This window comes from Pristiophorus japonicus, chromosome 12 (assembly GCF_044704955.1).
Source record: "Pristiophorus japonicus isolate sPriJap1 chromosome 12, sPriJap1.hap1, whole genome shotgun sequence".
NCBI lineage: Eukaryota > Metazoa > Chordata > Chondrichthyes > Pristiophoridae > Pristiophorus > Pristiophorus japonicus.
Window position 1 is genome coordinate 62980786 of NC_091988.1, and position 19053 is coordinate 62999838.

At 47.1% G+C, this 19053-nt stretch overlaps 1 protein-coding gene across 2 annotated transcripts in view; it reads left to right on the forward strand.

Annotated features, from left to right (window-relative positions):
• sema3b (sema domain, immunoglobulin domain (Ig), short basic domain, secreted, (semaphorin) 3B) overlaps positions 1-19053 on the forward strand; it is a 393889-nt gene that overhangs the window by 128826 nt on the left and 246010 nt on the right. The window contains exon 1 of one of the 2 annotated variants that reach the window (XM_070895586.1): positions 17269-17547. The exons of the other annotated variant lie outside the window; for it this stretch is intronic. The gene's annotated coding sequence lies outside the window, so the exon portion shown is untranslated. Of the gene's footprint in view, positions 1-17268; positions 17548-19053 lie in introns of those variants that run through there. 2 annotated transcript variants of the gene reach the window in all.

Sequence of the window (19053 nt, forward strand, 5' to 3'; positions counted from 1 at the left end):
CTACCTCTTAGATACTTACCAAAACGTTTAAAGATTAAAGAATCTAAGAAAATACTGTCACTATATGACAACCATGCAACCATTCCAGTGGTAGGGACTTGTAATGTGCCACTGGAAAATACAAAGAACAAGCAAAAGTACGTTGTGTCCTTTGTGATCATTGAGGGCCAAAGTGCACCACCAATTGGCTCACGCACTGCTCAACAGCTGCAACTGATAAAGTGCAGCATCAGAATATCACGGTGGTAAATGAGCCACCCGAATCTCAAACTACGAACAAGGCAAATATCTTGCTAGCGTCAAAAACTGATGTCAATAATGAGTATCCGGATGTGTTTAAGGAACTTGGACACATGCCAGGGACAGTTCACTTTGAACTTAATGAATCAGCGACACCAGCTGTAATGCCACCCAGACGGGTGCCAATAGCGATCAAAGAAAAGCTAAATGAGGAACTTGATCGTTTGGAAAATCGACAAATCATCATGAAAGTTGTCGAACCGATGGACTAGCTATCCAGTCCAGTGACTGTACAAAAACTAAATGGAAAGATACGAGTATGTATCGACCCTCAACACCTGAAACGTGGATACTATCCACTTCCTGTGATCAATGACATCTTGCCACTGTAGGCAAATGTAAAGGTCTTCACTAAAGCAGACTGCAAGGAGGGTTTCTTGCAATGTGAACTAGACATAGAGTCCTCCTACCACACGACCTTCCAGACTCCTTAGGGACGATATCGATATCATCATCATCCATCATCCATCATCATAGACAGTCCCTCGAAATTGAAGAAGGCTTGCTTCCACTCTAAAAGTGAGTTCTCAGGTGAATGAACAGTCCAATATGGGAATTACAGTCTCTGTCACAGGTGGGACAGGCAGTCGTTGGAGGAAAGGGGGGGTTGGGGAGCCTGGTTTGTCACACACTCTTTCCACTGTCTACACTTGATTTCTGCATGCTCTTGGCATGCTCAGAGCCCCCCTGGATGCTCTTCCTCCATTTAGGATGGTTTTTGGCCAGGGACTCTCAGGTGTCGGTGGAGATGTTGCACTTTACCAAGGAGGCTTTGAGGGTGTCCTTGAAACATTTCCTCTGCCCACCTGGGGCTCGCTTGCCGTGTAGGAGTTCCGAGTAGAGCGCTTGCTTTGGGAGTCTCGTGTCAGGCATGCGATTGATGTGGCCCGCCCAACGGAGCTGGTCGAGTGTGGTCAGTACTTTGATGCTGGGGATGTTGGCCTGATCGAGAACACTGACGATGGTGCGTCTGTCCTCCCAGAGGATTTGCAGGATCTTGTGGAGGCAACGCGGGTGGTATTTCTTCAACAATTTGAGGTGTCTACTGTATATGGTCCATGTCTCTGAGCCATACAGGAGGGCGGGTATCACTATAGCCCTGTGGACTATAAGCTTGGCGCCAGCTTTGAGGGCCTGATCTTCAAACAGGCAACCGAAGGCTGCGTTAGCAAGCTGGAGGTGGTATTGAACTTCGTCGTCCTTGCCCTTGCTGATAGTAGGCTCCCGAGGTATGGAAAGTGGTCTACGCCGTGGATCTTGATGACTGAGGGGCAGTGCTGTGTGGTGGGGTCAGGTTGATGGAGGACCTTTGTCTTCCGGATGTTTAGTGTAAGGCCCATGCTTTCATACGCCTCAGTGAAGATGTTGATGATGACGTGGAGTTCAGCCTCTGAATGTGCGTAGACGCAAGCGTCGTCCGCGTACTGTAGTTCGACGACAAGAGGATGGGACGGTCTTGGATCTAGCCTGGAGGCGACGATGGTTGAACAGATTCCCACTGGTTCTAGAGTTTAGTTCCACTCCAGTGGGGAGCTTGTTGAGTGTGAGGTGGAGCATTGCAGCGAGGAAGATCGAGAAGAGGGTTGGCACGAAGACGCAGCCCTGCTTGACCTTGGTCCGGGCGTTGATTGGGTCTGTGGTGGATCCGTTGGTCAGGATCATGGCTTGCAGGTTGTCGTGGAGCAGGCGGAGGATGGCGACAAACTTTTGGGGCCAGCTGAAACAGAGGAGGACGCTGCATAGTCCCTCGCGGTTAACAGTGTCAAAGGCCTTTGTAAGGTCAAAGAAGGCCATATACAAGGGTTGGTGCTGTTCCCTGAATTTCTATTGCAGAATGCCATTTGGCATCAGTCCTGCCCCACAAATCTTCCAGCAAAAGCTAGACCAGAACCTCGAGGGTCTAGATGGAGTCTACAAGATTGCAGATGATATCTTGATTACTGGACGCGGTGAGACACTTAGAGGCCAATCACGATCATAATGCAAACTTACGCAAATTCATTCAGAAATGCATAGGGTGAAACATCAAACTTAACTTTGATAAGTTTGAATACAAGAGCTCCCAAATGAAATACATGGGATACATACTGTCTAATGATGGACTCAAAGCCGAACCAAGCAAAGTGGTCTCAATCAATGAAATACAGAAACCGCAGGATGTCACAGGTGTACAATGATTTGTCGGCATGACAAAGTACCTCGCACAATTCTTGCCGGATCTTTCAGATCTCAGTGAGCCTCTGGAAATGGACTGAAGAACAAGACAAAGTGTTTGAAGCTATCAAACAACACGTGACAGACTCTCCGGTGCTCAAGTAATTTGACCACAAACTTGCAACTGAAGGTTAAGGAGATGCTTCGAGCAAGGGTCTTGGGTTCGTCCTTCTGCAACAGGGACAACCAATTGCATACGCGAGCCGAGTGCTCACTCCAGCAGAAACGCGATACTCTCAAATCGAAAAGGAGCTGCTTGGTCAAGTCTTCGGAATGAAACAATACCATCAATATGTATATGGTTGCAAGATCATGCTATGGACACTACAGCTGGTCATACAACAAATCATAACGGGATGGCCAGAAACGACACATGAATGCCCGCCTGAAACGCATGCATAATTAAAAGTTTGTGACGAACTCACAACGCAGGATGACATAGTCTTCAAAGGCTATCGCTGCGTCATACCAAAATTCCCTGAGATCCAACATTTGTCGGCGACTTCATACTGCTCACACTGGCGTTGAGAGCACTCCTCGACGTGCCAGAGAATCCGTTTACTGGCCAGGACTGAACAGTGACATAAAAGACTATGTTTCAAAGTGTGAAACATTGAAGAACTATCAATTGAGCCAACCAAAAGAACCATTGATAAGTCAAGACCTCCCTCAGAGACCGTGGGAACAGATTGGTTGTGATATATTCACACTCGATGACAAAGACTACTGATGCACAGTGGACTACTACTTGGACTATTTTGAGATAGACAATCTGCATGGAAAGAAAGATGCCACTGTCATCATCAAACACCTCAATAAACTCTTCTCTAACCACAGTATTCCAGATAAGGTTCAATCCGACCATGGACCTCCCTTCAACTCACAACAGTTCACAAACTTTGCCACAGAATATGGATTCGATCACGCAACAAGCTCACCAGAATATCCACAAAACAACGGAAAGGTTGAGAATGGGGTTAAACTCGCAAAGCGGTTAATCAAGAAGACAAAGAAAGACTATGGTGACTTCTACATGAACCTTCTCATCTGGCGAAACACACCAACTGAAGGCCTTGATAGTTCGCCAGCACAACGTTTGCTCGGTCGCCGCACAAAGACAAACATTCCAACTAAACGAACTAACCAAACCAAGAATCATACACAACGTCATCATCAACAAAGAAAGGAACCATGCCAAACAAGCATACTACTACAACAGTGAGACTGAAACAAACGCAAGAAAGCAAAGAGTGCCAAAAAGCTCAGGTTCAGAAACAAGTCGGCATTCGGCCATATCAGGTCATTACAGAAGATGGCCGTGAGTATCGCAGAAATAGGAAACATCTGAGAAAGAGCGCTGAGACATTCATTGAAACTCCAGAGATCTCAGTGACACTCACAGACGATCTGCTACCAACACAGCCAACTAACACGTAAAACAGCACTTCAACGACAACGCGTGAAATCAGGGATATGTTGCCTGATATTTCCCCTCAGAGCACTGATAAAAGGACTAAAGCGATCAGTGCACAGAACACCACTGAAACAACCAGTTTGAGGTGAAGCAACAGAATCCGCACAACACCAAAATACCTGAAGCACTATGTACAGAAATAAAAAATCATGGACACTTGGATAAAGAATTAAAAAGACAAAAGTTTTGTTGTTGTTTGTTAAACTTGTAGTTGTTTAATACATGTACTCATAAAAAGTTAACTACCCGTTTATATTGAAGCTAACTTTAATTCATTTTTGTTTCTTATGAAAGGAAAGGTGTAATGAGATAATGTTTAGCACCCTCTAGCTCAGAGGTATCGATATATTGTATAGTGCCCTCTAGCTAGGAGGTATAGGGAGCAGTATAGAGAGAGAGGGTCTGTGAAGGAATGCCATCTTAAAGCTCCACATGGCTGTCTGAGATCTCCCAAATAAATAGAGTTAAGTTGAACTAAGAATGTTCAAGAATGTTCAAAAGACTATAAAACACAGTAAGTATGGTAGCATAATGGTTATGTTACTGTGCTAATAATCCAGAGACATGAGTTCAAATCCCACTATGGCAGCTGGGGAATTTAAATTTAATGACATTAAATTAAAATTTTAAAAATCTGGAATAAAAATGCTAGTATCAGGAATGGTGACCACGAAACTACCGGATTGTCGTAAAAACCCATCTGGTTCACTAATGTCCTTCAGGGAAGGAAACCTGCCGTCCTTACCCAGTCTGGCCTATATATGACTCCAGACCCTCAGCAATGTGGTTGACTCTTAACTGTCCTCTGAAATGGCCCAGCAAGCCACTCAGTTGTATTTAAGAAGGCGGCTCACCACCACCAACAAGGGCAATTAGGGATAGGCAATAAATGCTGGCCTCGCGGCGATATCCACATCCCAGGAATAATATTTTTTAAAGTGCCGGTTGGTCTGACCAAGACAAAACTGACAAACAGTTCAGAACAATTTTTTCAAGACAATGCTTCATGAGATTTCTCCTCCCAGCACCTCTCCTCCAGAAACCTGCTTTATACTCTTCCCAAGTCAAGAGAACTGCACAGAATAGAAAGAAAGCTTGCACTTCTATAGCATCTTTCACGACCTCAGGATGTCCCGAAGCGCTTTACGGCCACTGAAGTTCTCTTTCGAAGTGTAGACCCAGTTGTAATGTAGGAAATGTGGCAGCCAAAGTGCGCACTGCGAGATCCCACAAATAGCCATGTGATAGATGACCAGATAATCTGGTTTTAAGTGTTGGTTGAGGAATACATATTGGCCAGGACACCAGGGAGGAACTCCCTTGCTCGTCAAAAGAGTGTCGTGGGATCTTTTATTGAGATGGCAGACTTGGTTTAAGGTCTCATCCGAAAGATGGCACCTCTGATAGTGCAGCACTTCCTCAGCACTGTACTGAAGTGTCAGCCTAGATTTTGTGCTCAAATCTACTACAACCACTGGAATGTACAAGTTCTCACTGCCTCTAATGGACCTGATGGCACAACAGCTTCAAACTGACAAACAGCCCTGCCTCAGCATGCTCGAAAAGCTGGAATTCAGATCAGTGCTGGGGGCAGGTGTGTCAGCTGGGCTCAGTGGGTAGCACTCTCACCCTCTGAGTCAGAAGGCCGTGGGTTCAAATTCCACTCCAGAGATTTCAACATAAAATCCATGCTGACAGTCCAGTGCAGTACTGAGGGAGTGCTGCACTGTCAGAGGTGCCATCTTTCAGATGAGACGTTAAACTGAGGCTCTGTCTGCCCTCTCAGGTGGATGCAAAAGGATCCCATGGCACTGTTTCGAAGAAGAGCAGGGGAGCTATCCTGGTGTCATGGACAATATTTATCCTTCAACCCAAACCTAAGAACAGATGATTTGGTCATTATCACACTGCTGTTTGTGAGAGCTTGCGCAAATTGGGACATCCTGAGGTTGTGAAAGGCACCATATAAATCCAAGTCTTTCTATCTTTAAGAACAGTAGCTAACACATTTTAAAATGTTTAGTTTCAGAATAAGAGGTCGCCCATTTAGAACAGAGATGAGGAGGAATTTCTTCTCTCAGAAGGTCATAAATCTGTGGAATTCTCTGCACAAGTGAGCTATGGAGGCTGGGTCATTGAATATATTTAAGATGGAAATAGACAGATTTTTGAGCGATAAGGGAATCAAGGGTTATGGGGAGCGGGCGGGGAAGTGGAACTGAGCCCATGATCAGATCAGCTATGATATTGAATGACGGAGCAGGCTCGAGGGGCCAAATGGCTGACTCCTGCTCCTATTTCTTATATGTTCTTAAAACGAGCAGGAATTCAGAGTACATTTTAAAATTTTTCTCCACAAGCATTCCATCTGTAAATAGTGTAATTAAATCTGTCATTTAAAAAATATATATCAAGGGACTTGCAGTGACTGTACATTTTAGACATCTCTTTGTTTGCTGTTGACTTAAAACATTCCATTATCTGTCCATTCTCACCTTTGATCTGGGCCACAGCCCGCTCTGGAGTTTGTGATTATGTTGAGTGTTTGGCTATAAAATACCACTTAAACACCATCGATCATCAGCTATCACATCACAGCTGGAACTGGTTTTCTGACTCCATGCTAGTAAGGTGGGCCAGTGCATTCCCCCCCTACCTGTCTCTGAGGTATGTCGGGGAATTATCTCGTTAAAACACATGACCTTTCAAGATGTTTCCAAAAGTATCGCACACCAACACAGAGGCCTGGGGGGAGAGACTGTTTTCTGGGCCTTGCACGGTAACGCAGAATGCTTGTTTGCTCTTTCTGTCTATCTATCATCTTTTAACTGCAATAAGCGTCAATCATCCTCTAATGGCAACTCAGGAACTGTGAATCTTGCATTTGCAGGGGGTTCCTGACTCAATGGGGCAAATCAGATTTATAAAGTTACAACATCAACTTGTATTTATATAGCGTCTTTAACGTAGCGAAACGTCCCAAGGTGCTTCACAGGGGTATTATAAGTCAAAAATTTGACACCGAGCCACATAAGGAGAAATTAGGGCAGGTGACTAAAGGCTTGGTCTTAAAGGAGGAGAGAGAGGTAGAGAGGCGGAGAGGTTTAGGCAGGGAGTTCCAGAGCTTGGGGCCTAGGCATCGAAGGCACGGCCACCAATGGTTGAGCAATTATAATCAGGGATGCTCGAGAGGGCAGAATTAGAGGAGCGCAGATATCTCGGGGGGCGGGAGGCTGAAAGAGATTACAGAGATAGGGAGGGGCGAGGCCATAGAGGGATTTGAAAACAAAAATGAGAATTTTGAAATTGAGGCGTTGTTTAACAGGGAGCCAATGTAGGTCAGCGGATGCCATTGAAATTTTTACATCCACCTGAGAGAGCAAACAGGGCCTTGGTTTAACATCTAATCTGAAAGACGGCACCTCCAACAGTGCAGCACTTCCTCAGTACTATGTTGGGAGTGTTAGCCTAGATTTTAGCACTCAAGTCTCTGGAGTGGGACTTGAACCTACACCCTTCTGACTCAAAGGCAAACAATCTACTCACTGAGCCAGTGCTGAGAGTGACCAAGATACAGCATGGGAGGGATGGTTTAATGATTTACCCCATGCCCTTTATGTATCAAAATTGTAAGCATGTAAGAATGGGTTTGCAGCATTGCTACATGTTGGACACAGATTAAATCTTTCCTGACTGTTCGAGATCCCATTAAATCCAGGATTGAAGTCATTTGCCAAGTATTCTATGGTAACCAGATCATTGCAACATGTCTCATTATAGTCTGTGTTCCATGAATCAAAATAAATAGGGTAGGGAAATTTGCCAGACTGCAGCTTTCTTTATGCAAACGTCTGAATATATACCCAGACCTCTCTAGAATAACAACAGCCCAGAACTTCAGTACATTACTACAACAACTTACATTTTCAATGTCCCAAGGCACTTCACAGCAGTGTTATAAGACAAAGATTTGACACCAAGCCACATAAGAAGAAATTACGGCAGATGACCAAAAGCTTGGTCAAAGAGTTATGTTTTAAGGAGCATCTTAAAGGAGGAAAAGGAGGTAGAGAGGCGGAGAGGTTTAGGCAGGGAGTCCCAGATCTTGGGGCCTAGGCAACAGAAGGTATGGCCACCAGTGGTTGAGGGATTATAATCAGGGATGCTAAAGAGGGCCGAATTAGAGGAGCGCATATATCTCGGAGGGTTGTGTGGCTGGAGGAGATTACAGAGATAGGGAGGGGTGAGGCAATGGAGAGATTTGAAAATAAGAATGAGAATTTTGAAATCGAGGCATTGCTTAATTGGGAGCCAATGTAGGTCAGCGAGCACAGGCGTGAGAGGTGAGCGGAACTTGGTGCAAGTTAGGATATGGGCAGCCGAGTTTTGGATCACCTCTAGTTTACGTAGGGTAGAATGTGGGAGGCCAGCCAGGAATGCATTGGCGTAGTCCAGTCTAGAGGTAACAGAGGCATGGATGCAGGTTTCAGCAGCAGATGAGCCGAGGCAAGGGCAGAGACGGGCGATGTTGCAGAGGTGGAAATAGGTTATGCTGAGGATATGTGGTCAGAACCTCATTTCAGGATCAAATATGACGCCAAGGTTGCGAAAAGTCTGGATCAGTAAGGACCATCACTAAGTCATACTCACAACTGTGGAACGCGGTTCAGAGTGCGACTTGACCAGACCATTGTCCTGGGGAGGGCCAGCAGTGTCTACCAAAGCGATTCTTCCTTGTCTTCATCTTGTTGCCTCTCCGGACGAAAGCACAGCTCATTCTTTTCATAGAGTTTTGAGAACAGTCTGGTCGATTACAGCAATATTCTTTGTCTTAGTCTTATGGCTTCCGAGACCACCATAAAAGGGTCCTCTTGTCAGTTTGCTGGTGCAGAATCTAACGTTGTCAGCTTTTTCAGTCTTACATCAGTTCTTTGTCTTACCAGCAGACAGCAAAGAAAGTCTGTGGTTTGTGGTTAACCGACAAAATGTATCTTCAACAACTTTACAGGCTGGGTTTTCCATTAGCCAGCCACGAGTCTTTTTTCTGTGTGCCTCCCACAGGGAAAGAGCTGGTAGTGCTCACGACCAGACACACTGTAGGGGGGCTCCCATAGGTTGCGCAGGGTCTGGCCGTGATGTTTTGGCCAGTGTGCATATCGCGGAGCAGTGACATCGCGGCACCGCGTCCCGCCCCATCCGTCAAATGCACACGCGGCTGCAGCAGCACGCTGACTGACCTCAGTGAGGCTGGCAGCAGCCAGGAAGCACCAGTGGTAAATGGGCCTTCCCCGCCATCATCATGGTCAAGCTATCTGTCGGATCTATCCCCATGTGGCCACAGGCTCCAGGGTGACCCAAGCTACTGAGGCCAGCGGCCAAAGCGAAATATAAAAGCACCTTGAGATTCACTGCTGCCGGAAATCTCACTCTCTCCCTCTATTAGGCAATCCCTCGCAGTCGAGGGTAACTTGCTTCCAAACTAATATGAGTTCTCAGATGACTGATGAGTCCAATGCCGGGCCTACAGTCTCTGTCACAGGAGGGACAGGTGGGTGGGGTGCTTGATTTGTCGTACGCTCCTTCCACTGCTTCCACTTGGTTTCCGCTTGCTCCCGGGGAAGAGACTCGAGGTGCTCAGCACCCTCCCGGATGCTTCTCCTCCATTTTGAGCGGTCTTGGGCCAGGGATTCCCAGGTGTCGGTGGGGATGTTGCACTTTTTCAAGGAGGCTTTGAGGATGCGCTTGAAGCATTTCCTCTGCCCACCTGGGGCTCGCTTGCCGTGTCAGAGCTCCGATTAGAGCACTTGTTTTGGGAGTCTAGTTCGGGCATGTGGACGATGTGGCCTGTCCATCGGAGCTGATCGACAGCAATATTGCCCGGGACGGGTCTTGACCCTTTCAGTACGATATGTTCCTTCCTGCTTTGTCGGAGCATGTTTTTAAATTGCAGAACACCTAAAAAACCTCGTTGATGCCAAAAAAAACCTTCAGTCGACCGTGACCGTTATATGTCATCCATTATTTATGACTTCCTCAATAGAGAGAATGTATAACACACTTTAAGTCAATTACTATTATTACACCATGAAGCACAAATGGCTCCCTCACTGATGAAGGAACTTTTTTCTAAAAGCAGATTTAAAACCTTTTATATTGGCGTTAGTGCTGTGCTGTTGCCATTAGCTTCTAACTCATGGGTTTCATGAAGCCAGTGGCAACACCACGATAAATTTGCCAGATTCCCGAAGGCCACTGCCGGGGCTTCCCACCAGCTAGCCTTAATGAATTAGTCAAGTCTACTTTGTCACTCTTGTGGGCTGCACAAGATCACTGAGCCTATCAGCTCTTCTGCTCCTTCTAAAGTTTTACCTTTGAGTGCACATCATCATCATCATCATCATCATCATCATCATCACAGGCAGTCCCTCGGAATCGAGGAAGACTTGCTTTCAGGTGACTGTACAGCCCAATACGGGAATTACAGTCTCTGTCACGGGTGGGACAGACAGTGGTTGAAGGAAAGGGTGGGTGGGACTGGTTTGCCGCACACTCTTTCCGCTGCCTGCGCTTGTTTTCTGCATGCTCTCGGCGACGTGACTCGAGGTGTTCAGGCCCCTCTCGGATGCTCTTCCTCCACTTGGGGCGGTCTTTGGCCAGGGATTCCCAGGTGTCGGTGGGGATGTTGCACTTTATCAAGGAGGCTGTGAGGGTGTCCGTGAAACGTTTCCTCTGCCCACCTGGGGCTCGCTTGCTGTGCACAACAACAACAACTTGTATTTATATAGCGCCTTTACCATAGTGAAATGTCCCAAGGCACTTCACAGGTGTATTATGCGATTAAAAAAAAATTTCCTCTCCTTACTTTTCCTCCCAAAAGTATCATCTCACAATTCTCTGCATTAAATGTATTAATCAGTATGTCCTCTTGTAGTCACTGATTGTCCTCTCCACAGTTAACCAGATAATCTCATAGCACAGAAGGAGGCCATTCCACCCATTGTGCCTGTGCCGGCTCTTTGGAAGAGTTATCCAATTAGTCCCACTCCTCTGCTCTTTCCCCATAGCTCTGCTAATGTTTCCTTTTCAAGTATATATCCAATTCATTTTTGGAAGTTACTGTAAAATCTGCTTTCAGGCAGTGCCTTCCAGATCACTTGGACTGTGACCCTCACAGATAGGACCTTACCCATGGACTGTGACCTTCACAGATAGGACCTTACCCATGGACTGTGACCCTCACAGATAGGACCTTACCCATGGACTGTGACCCTCACAGATAGGACCTTACCAATGGACTGTGACCCTCTCAGATAGGACCTTACCCATGGACTGTGACCCTCACAGATAGGACCTTACCCATGGACTGTGACCCTCACAGATAGGACCTTACCCATGGACTGTGACCCTCACAGATAGGACCTTACCCATGGACTGTGACCCCCACAGATAGGACCTTACCCATGGACTGTGACCCTCACAGATAGGACCTTACCCATGGACTGTGACCCTCACAGATAGGACCTTACCCATGGACTGTGACCTTCACAGATAGGACCTTACCCATGGACTGTGACCTTCCCAGATTGGATTTTACCCCTGGAGTGTCTCCATCACCGGTAGGATCTTACCCATGCTGTGTGCCCACTCATTGGATCTTACCCATGGAGTGTGACCTTCGCAGATTGGATCCAAACCATAGAATGTGTCCACGGGTAGGATCTTACCCCAGCAGTGCTTCCATCATGGATAGAAGTTCCCTTCCCTCAAGTTGTATCTTGCCCACTCCGTGATGAAGGTGCCTGGCTCATGCTAGGCTTACCTATGATCACATTAGTAGCACCCCCTCCGAGCAGGTTTTCATCATGACCAATCAGCTTGAGGAACGATCCTAGGAGACAAAGAAAATTGAAACATAGAAACATAGGGCCCAAGTTTCCACATGATTTGTGCCTGATTTTTAGGAGCAACTGGTGGAGAACGGACTATCTTAGAAATCGCAATTCTCCACATTTTTGTTTCTGCAGTTCTAGGCAGGTAGAACAGTTCTACTTTGGAACAGAATTTTTTCTTCAAAAGGGGGCGTGTCCGGCCACTGACGCCTGATTTCAAAGTTTCCACAGTGAAAACGTACTCCAAACTAACTTAGAATGGAGCAAGTGAAGATTTTTGTAGAACTGAAAAAACCTGTTCTACACATTAAAAAATCAGGCGCAGGTTACAGATTAGGCGTCCAGAACGAGGTGGGGGGGGGAAGGGAAGTCATTAAATTCTATAATAAATCCATTATACAAATAAATCCAATCTGAATAAACATTTATAAGCAAAGAAAAGATTAAATAAACCATGTTCCTACCTGTGTGAAAGGCAGCGGTTTGCCGTCGGGACCGAAGGCTGAACGGGCCGGGCCCGAGACTTCGGGCAGGGCCTGTCCCCAGCACCAGATTTACAGGTCGGTGGCGTTGGGTCGGGTCGGGGAGGGAGGTTTGGTTCGGGTCGGCTGGGGGGGGGGGGGTGGGAAGCGGGAGTCGAGTCGGGTCGGGAGGAAGCAGGAGCTGGGCGTGGGAGGAGCCTTATTCACGCAGCCCCAGTGAGGCCATTCGGCCAGGGCTACGGGCTGCGTGCTTCGGCCCCTCCCACACAGTTTTGGGCGCCTGAAGCTACTGCACTTGCGTGCCCACTGTAGCGCGCATGTGCAGAGGTCCCGGCACTGTTTTCAGCGCAGGGACCTGGCTCTGCCCCCCTACAGCTCCTGCTGCGCTGCGCCGAGGGCCAGAGGACCTGCAGGGAGGTGGAGAATACGGAAGGTTTTTTTAGGCGCACTTTGTGGCGCGAAAAACGGGCGTCCAGGTCGGGACTGCGCCGTTCTAGGCGCGTGTGGAAACTTGGGCCCTTAGAAACATAGAAAATAGGTGCAGGAGTAGGCCATTCGGCCCTTTGAGCCTGCACCGCCATTCAATGAGTTCATGGCTGAACTCCCGAGATAGGGAGGGGCGAGGCCATGGAGAGATTTGAAAACAAGTATAACAATTTTAAAATCGCGGTGTGGTTGTGCAATGAATGTAATAGGCGACTCAATGAGAATTGTTCTGATGCAGACTGTATATGTAACAGTGAGCGGGAGGAAGGGAATGAATCAAGCTGTGCGTGTCGCACAAAATAGATGGCGCATGTTTCAGGCTGAGCATGGTTCACTAGCCAAGCAGTGCATGGTGGGATGAGGAGAGTGGAAAGAAAGAAAGACTTGTATTTATACAGTACCTTTCATGACCACCGGATGTCTCAAAGCACTTTACAACCAATGAAGTACTTTTGGAGTGTAGTCACTGTTGTAATGTGGGAAACACAGCAGCCAATTTGCACACAGCAAGCTCCCACAAACAGCAATGTGACAATGATGATTGAGGGATAAATATTGACCAGAACACCAGGGATATCTCTTCTGCTCTTCTTTGAAATAGTGACACGGGATCATTTACATCCACCTGAGAGAGCAGATGGTTTAATGTCTCCTCCGAAAGACGGCACCTCTTACAGTGCAGCACTCCCTCAGCACTGCACTGTGAGTGTCAGCCTAGATTTATGTGCCCAAGTCCCTGGAGTGGGACTTGAATCCACAATTTTTTGACTCAGAGGCAAGTGTGCTGCCCACTGAGCCACAGCTGACACTATCTGGGGGAAGGTTAATAACGTGGTGATGTTTGTAGTGAGCAAATACCTGCCTTGCTTATGTTTTCAAAGCAACTGGAAGAACGAGGAATTAGAACTTATTTGTTGTAACCGATTAGCAATTAACAAGGGCTTGACGGGACTCTCACTGCCTGTTGAATTTCAGCAGCAATACTAGCTTTCTATAGAAGCTTCCCCAACGCCTGTCTCAGATCCTATTGTCTGGTTGTGGAATACCCATGAGGCTGGATGGCATTCAGAAGATTTTTCCCTTAAATCCCAGGACAATAGCTGCACTAATTCACAGCATTACAAACTTTTTGTCCTGAAATTCCTGGTAGAAGACTTTAGCTGCCTCAGTGGTTTGCATTGTGTGTGCAGTGTTTTGATTATCCAGGGGCAGCTTGCTTTCAGGTCGATGTGATTCACAACAAGTAATGCAAAGGCACGGAGTATTGCAAATAAACTGAATGAATTTATTGGTTGAACTCCCTCAGGCAATGCTGCTGACTGTGCGGCATCTCCAGAATAATGTGAAGCGGGGCAGGGACTGAGAAAAGATGGATGAGGAGGTTTTAATTTGCCGACTATTTTTTTTCTGGTGGTCTCGGTTGAGGGAAGAACAACCGGTTAGCTGTTCAATCACCTCATCTACTCTTTGGGTGACCTTGCCGTGCCTAAATTGGTTCCAGCGTTTGCCTAAAAAAGCCTCAGTGATGGTACTGCGCAAGTAATTCAGTGGTTATGAAGTGCCTCGGGCTGTCCTGAGGATGTGTTAAGAATAACAGCAACAACTTGCATTTATATAGCGCCTTTAATGTAGTAAAACATCCCAAGGTGCTTCACAGGAGCATTAGCGAACAAAATTGAACAGGTGTAATTTAAAAATTCATTTATGGGATGGGCAATAAATGCTGGCCTTGCCAGTGACGCCCACATCCCACAAATGAATTTTGGAAAGGTGGTGGTGAGCCGCCTTCTTGAACCGCTGCAGTCTGTGTGGTGAAGGTACTCCCACACTACTGTTAGGGAGGGAGTTCCAGGATTTTGACGATGAAGGAACGGCGATATCTTTCCAAGTCAGGATGGTGTGTGACTTGGAGGGGAAGGTGGAGGTGGTGATGTTGCCATGCGCCTGCAGCCCTTGTCCTTCCAGGTGGCAGAGGTCGCAGGTTTGGGAGGTGCTCGATTGCAATATGATTGCAAATTGTTTAATTCTTAACTGAATGCTATAGTGAAATAACTTCCCTCTTTATAGTTAAAAATGTGAGTGCAAATTAACCATTGTTCAGCTCATAAGGAATAGCAGAATGCGTTTAATCAATCAATAGAAACTATGCCCCCAGTCCTAAAGTAATGGTGCATTAGTCTGGTATCCGCGTCAGCTGTGGATCAATGGTAGCACTTTCACTTCTGAGTCAGAACGATTTGGGTGCAAGCCCCACTCCAGAGACTTGAATACATAATCTAGGCTGGCTCTTCCGTGCAGTCCTGAGGGAATGCTGCACAGTCGGAGGTGCCTTCTTAGAGATAGGTGAGGTCATGGAGGGATTCAAACACAAGGGTGACAATTTTAAATATGAGACCTTGGGAGACCTGGATCCTGCAGCTCAGTGCGGATAGGAATGATGGGTTGGGATAAGGGCAGCAGAATTTTCGACAATGTGAAGATTAGGAGGATGGGAGGCCAAGTCAGGAGAGGATTGGAGTACTCCAGTCTGGAAGCATGGACGAATAGATATCTGGATTCTTTATCCAATCAATGGCATCAAGTGATCAGAAGAGACTTGATTTATATCATACCAGTGATTCTGTGAATCGATGCTCCCAGTGGGAGTGGCGCACACCGAGAGCATATCCTGGGGAAATGTTGGAATCACCCCTAATCTTTATACTGGTGTCAGCTGTGGCTCAGTGGGTAGCACTCTCAGCTCTAAGTCAGAAAGTTGTGGGTTCAAGTCCCACTCCAGCAACTTACATGGAAAATAGATGCAGGAGTAGGCCATTCGGCCCTTCGAGCCTGCATCACCATTCGATAAGATCATGGCTGATCATTCCCTCAGTCCCTCACTTGACCACAAAAATCTCGGCTGATACTCCCAGTGCAGTGCTGGAACTTAAGAAATAGGAGCAGGAGTAGGCCACCTGGCCCCTCGAGCATGCTCTGCCATTTAATAAGATCATGGCTGATCTGATCATGGACTCAGCTCCACTTCCCTGCCCGCTCCCCATAACCCTTTATTCCCTTATCATTCAAAAATCTGTCTATCCCCACCTTAAATATATTCAATGACCCAGCCTCCACAGCTCTCTGGGGCAGAGAATTCCAAAGATTTACAACCCTCTGAGAGAAGAAATTCCTCCTCAGCTCAGTTTTAAATGGATGGCCCCCCTATTCTGAGACTATGCCCCCTAGTTTTTTAGTTTCCTCTGAGTAGAAATATCCTCTCTGCATCCACCTTGTCGAGCCCCCTCATTATCTTATATGTTTCGATAAGATCACCCTTCATTCTTCTGAACTCCAATGAGTATAGGGAGTGCTGAGGGAGTGCTGGGGGAGTGCTGCCCCTGTGCTGAGAGTGACTGGAGACAGGGGGCAGTGGACGAAGGGGAGTCAGGGGCAGTGAGTAGAGGGTGACTAGAGTCAGGGTCGGGGAGAGAGGACGGAGGGTGACTGGAATCAGTGGGTAGGCAGATTCAGGGGACAGTGGACGGAGGGTGAAAGGACACAGGGGCAGTGGAAGGAAGAGTGACAGGGATCAGAGGATGGAGGGTGACTAGAGTCAGGGAGAGTGAACAGGATCAGTGACCGAAATTAGGGGCCAGCCACTCACCTTCAGTGTTGATGGTGCTTTGACTGGTGAGGAGGTGTTGCTGGCCTCACTTAGTGATGAGAAGGACAGCACTGGAGTTCAAACTGCTGTTTGCTCTCATATAGTGGCCAGAATTTGCAATGGGTGATAGAAATTCTAATTACTCTTGTGCCACCAGAGTCTGAGAAAGAAAGAGAAAGACTTGGATTTATATAGCGCCTTTCACGACCACTGGACGTCTCAAGGGGTTTACAGCCAATTAAGTACTTTTGAAGTGTAATCACTGCTGTAATGTGGGGAACGTGGCAGCCAATTTGCGCACAGCGAGCTCCCACAAACAGCAATGTGATAATGACCAGATAATCTGTTTTTTTTGTTATGTTGATTGAGGGATAAATATTGGTCAGGACACCGGAGATAACTCCGCTGCTCTTCTTCAAAACAGTGCCACGGGATCTTTTATGCCCACCTGAGAGAGCAGACGGGGCCTCGGTTTAAAGTCTCATCCGAAAGACGGCACCTCCAACAGTGCCGTGCTCCCTCAGCACTGCACTGGCATGTCAGCCCAGATTTATTTGTGCTCAAGTCCCTTGCGGTTCCTCCAAGGGGTTAATAAAGTTGTTGTTCTCTATTTGCACTTCGCTAATCTCCAGTGACCAGGTGATTTCAAAATACGCCAGTCAAAAGGCAGCGATAGTTCACCTCTGGACCATCCCTGCCCTAAGGCACTCCTACATCTTTGTGTGTGTGTCTGTGTGTGTGGTTTTGTTAATCTCTCAATGACTCTGCCTTGGACCCAAGTCAGGTCCCTTCAGACTTGGCTGTCGTTGAGGACATTGGCTGGGATTTGTGACTTGCCTGTGTGTGTGAGTGTGAGTGTGTGTGTGTGTGTGGTTCTGTTTTGTCCCATTGAGAATACGTTCTCAAAATAAGAAAAGTTGATTTCTTTCCTCCCCCCCCACACAATCTAAAGCCTCTTTCCTTAGCTCTTCGCCCCAGTCCCGTGCGCTAACTGGAAGCACGAGCTTGCTTTGAGGCGAGGGCAAGCGAGACGGCGATATTGATGGATCTTCCCGTGCAGTTAAGTGAATAATATTGTTACTTTTTTCCCCCTGCTGTTTTATCTTTAAATCATCTGTGTTTTGACAGTCTTGAAGGACGTATTTACATTTTGCAGGTCGTGTGTCAGAGTCGAGTGTATAGAAACATCGCTGCGAAGTGGCTGGCCAGCTGATTTTGCCTCTGAAATGAGCTGAAAGTTGCCATACTCTTGTCAGTCAGTGTTTGAAAGATATTCTTGAGGAGAAAGACAAATTGGGAGGGTGTTACTTGCCTGTATGAAATCCTGCTTCGGTAGGGAGCTGCAGCATTTGTTTGATGTGAGTCTGTTTGCTGATCACCGAGAGTGAGAGAAAGAGAATCAGTTCAGACTGCAGAGCATGGTGCGGAGTTTGCTTTGCCCTGCATTGTTACAGTTGGTTCAGCGAATAAATGTAAGAATTAGGAGCAGGAGTAGGCCATTCGGCCCCTCGAGCCTGCTCTGCCATTCAATGTGATCATGGTTGATCTTCTGCCTCAACTCCACTTTCCTGCATTATCCCCATATCCCTTGATTCCCTTAATATCCAAAAATCTACCGATCTCTGGCTTGAATAGACTCAAAGACTGAGCCTCCACAGCCTTCTGGGGTAAAGAATTTCAACGATTCACCACCCTCTGAGTGAAGAGGTTTCTCCTCATCTCAGTCCTAAATGGCCGACTCCTTATTCTGAGACTGCGACCCCTGGTTCTAGACTCCCCAGCCAGAGGACATATCCTTGCTGCATCTACCCTGTTACGCTCTGTAAAAATGTTGTACGTTTCAGTCAAACCACTGCCGACTGTTTACAGTTAATCGTCCGTCGCGGAGCGCATGTAAATAAAACAAAAAGACAGTGTGACTCCTGGCAGGATTGTGAGCTACCCCGGGTGAGATCTGGCAGGGGGTGGACTTGAGTGAGGAGAGGAGTCCCATCTCCTGCTGCCGTCTGGCTTTTGACACGGTGCACGGGGATCTCCGTGGCGACCAATGTTTCCCCTTTAAATGGCGTAGGGCTTTGGAGATCCCGTGCAGCCGGCTCACCAGCTTTTAAATAGGGGAAACCACGCACACGCGCGGTATTTTGAATAGGCTGCACAGCCCCTTAAAGGGACCACTCACCAGAAAGTAAATTAAAGGGACCATTGGTGCCCACCCTGTGCAATGGTGAGCAAAATGCGGAGAGGCCACTTGCCGTTCAGTTAACAGAACTGGACGAGGCTCACTCACACCTTGGTGGGTCCACGATCCCGGCAGCTGGTTTGCAGTTGATTAGAGGTGAAACTACACACTCGCCTCTGGCTACCTTGTAAAGACATCCAGTGGTTTGACTGTTTCTGACCTGCTGAAGAAAGAAAGAAAGACTTGCATTTCTATAGCGCCTTTCATGACCACCGGATGTTTCAAAGCGCTTTACAGCCAACAAGGTACTTTTGAAGTACAGTCACTGTTGTAATGTGGGAAACGCGGCAGCCAATTTGTGCACAGCAAGCTCCCACAAACACCAG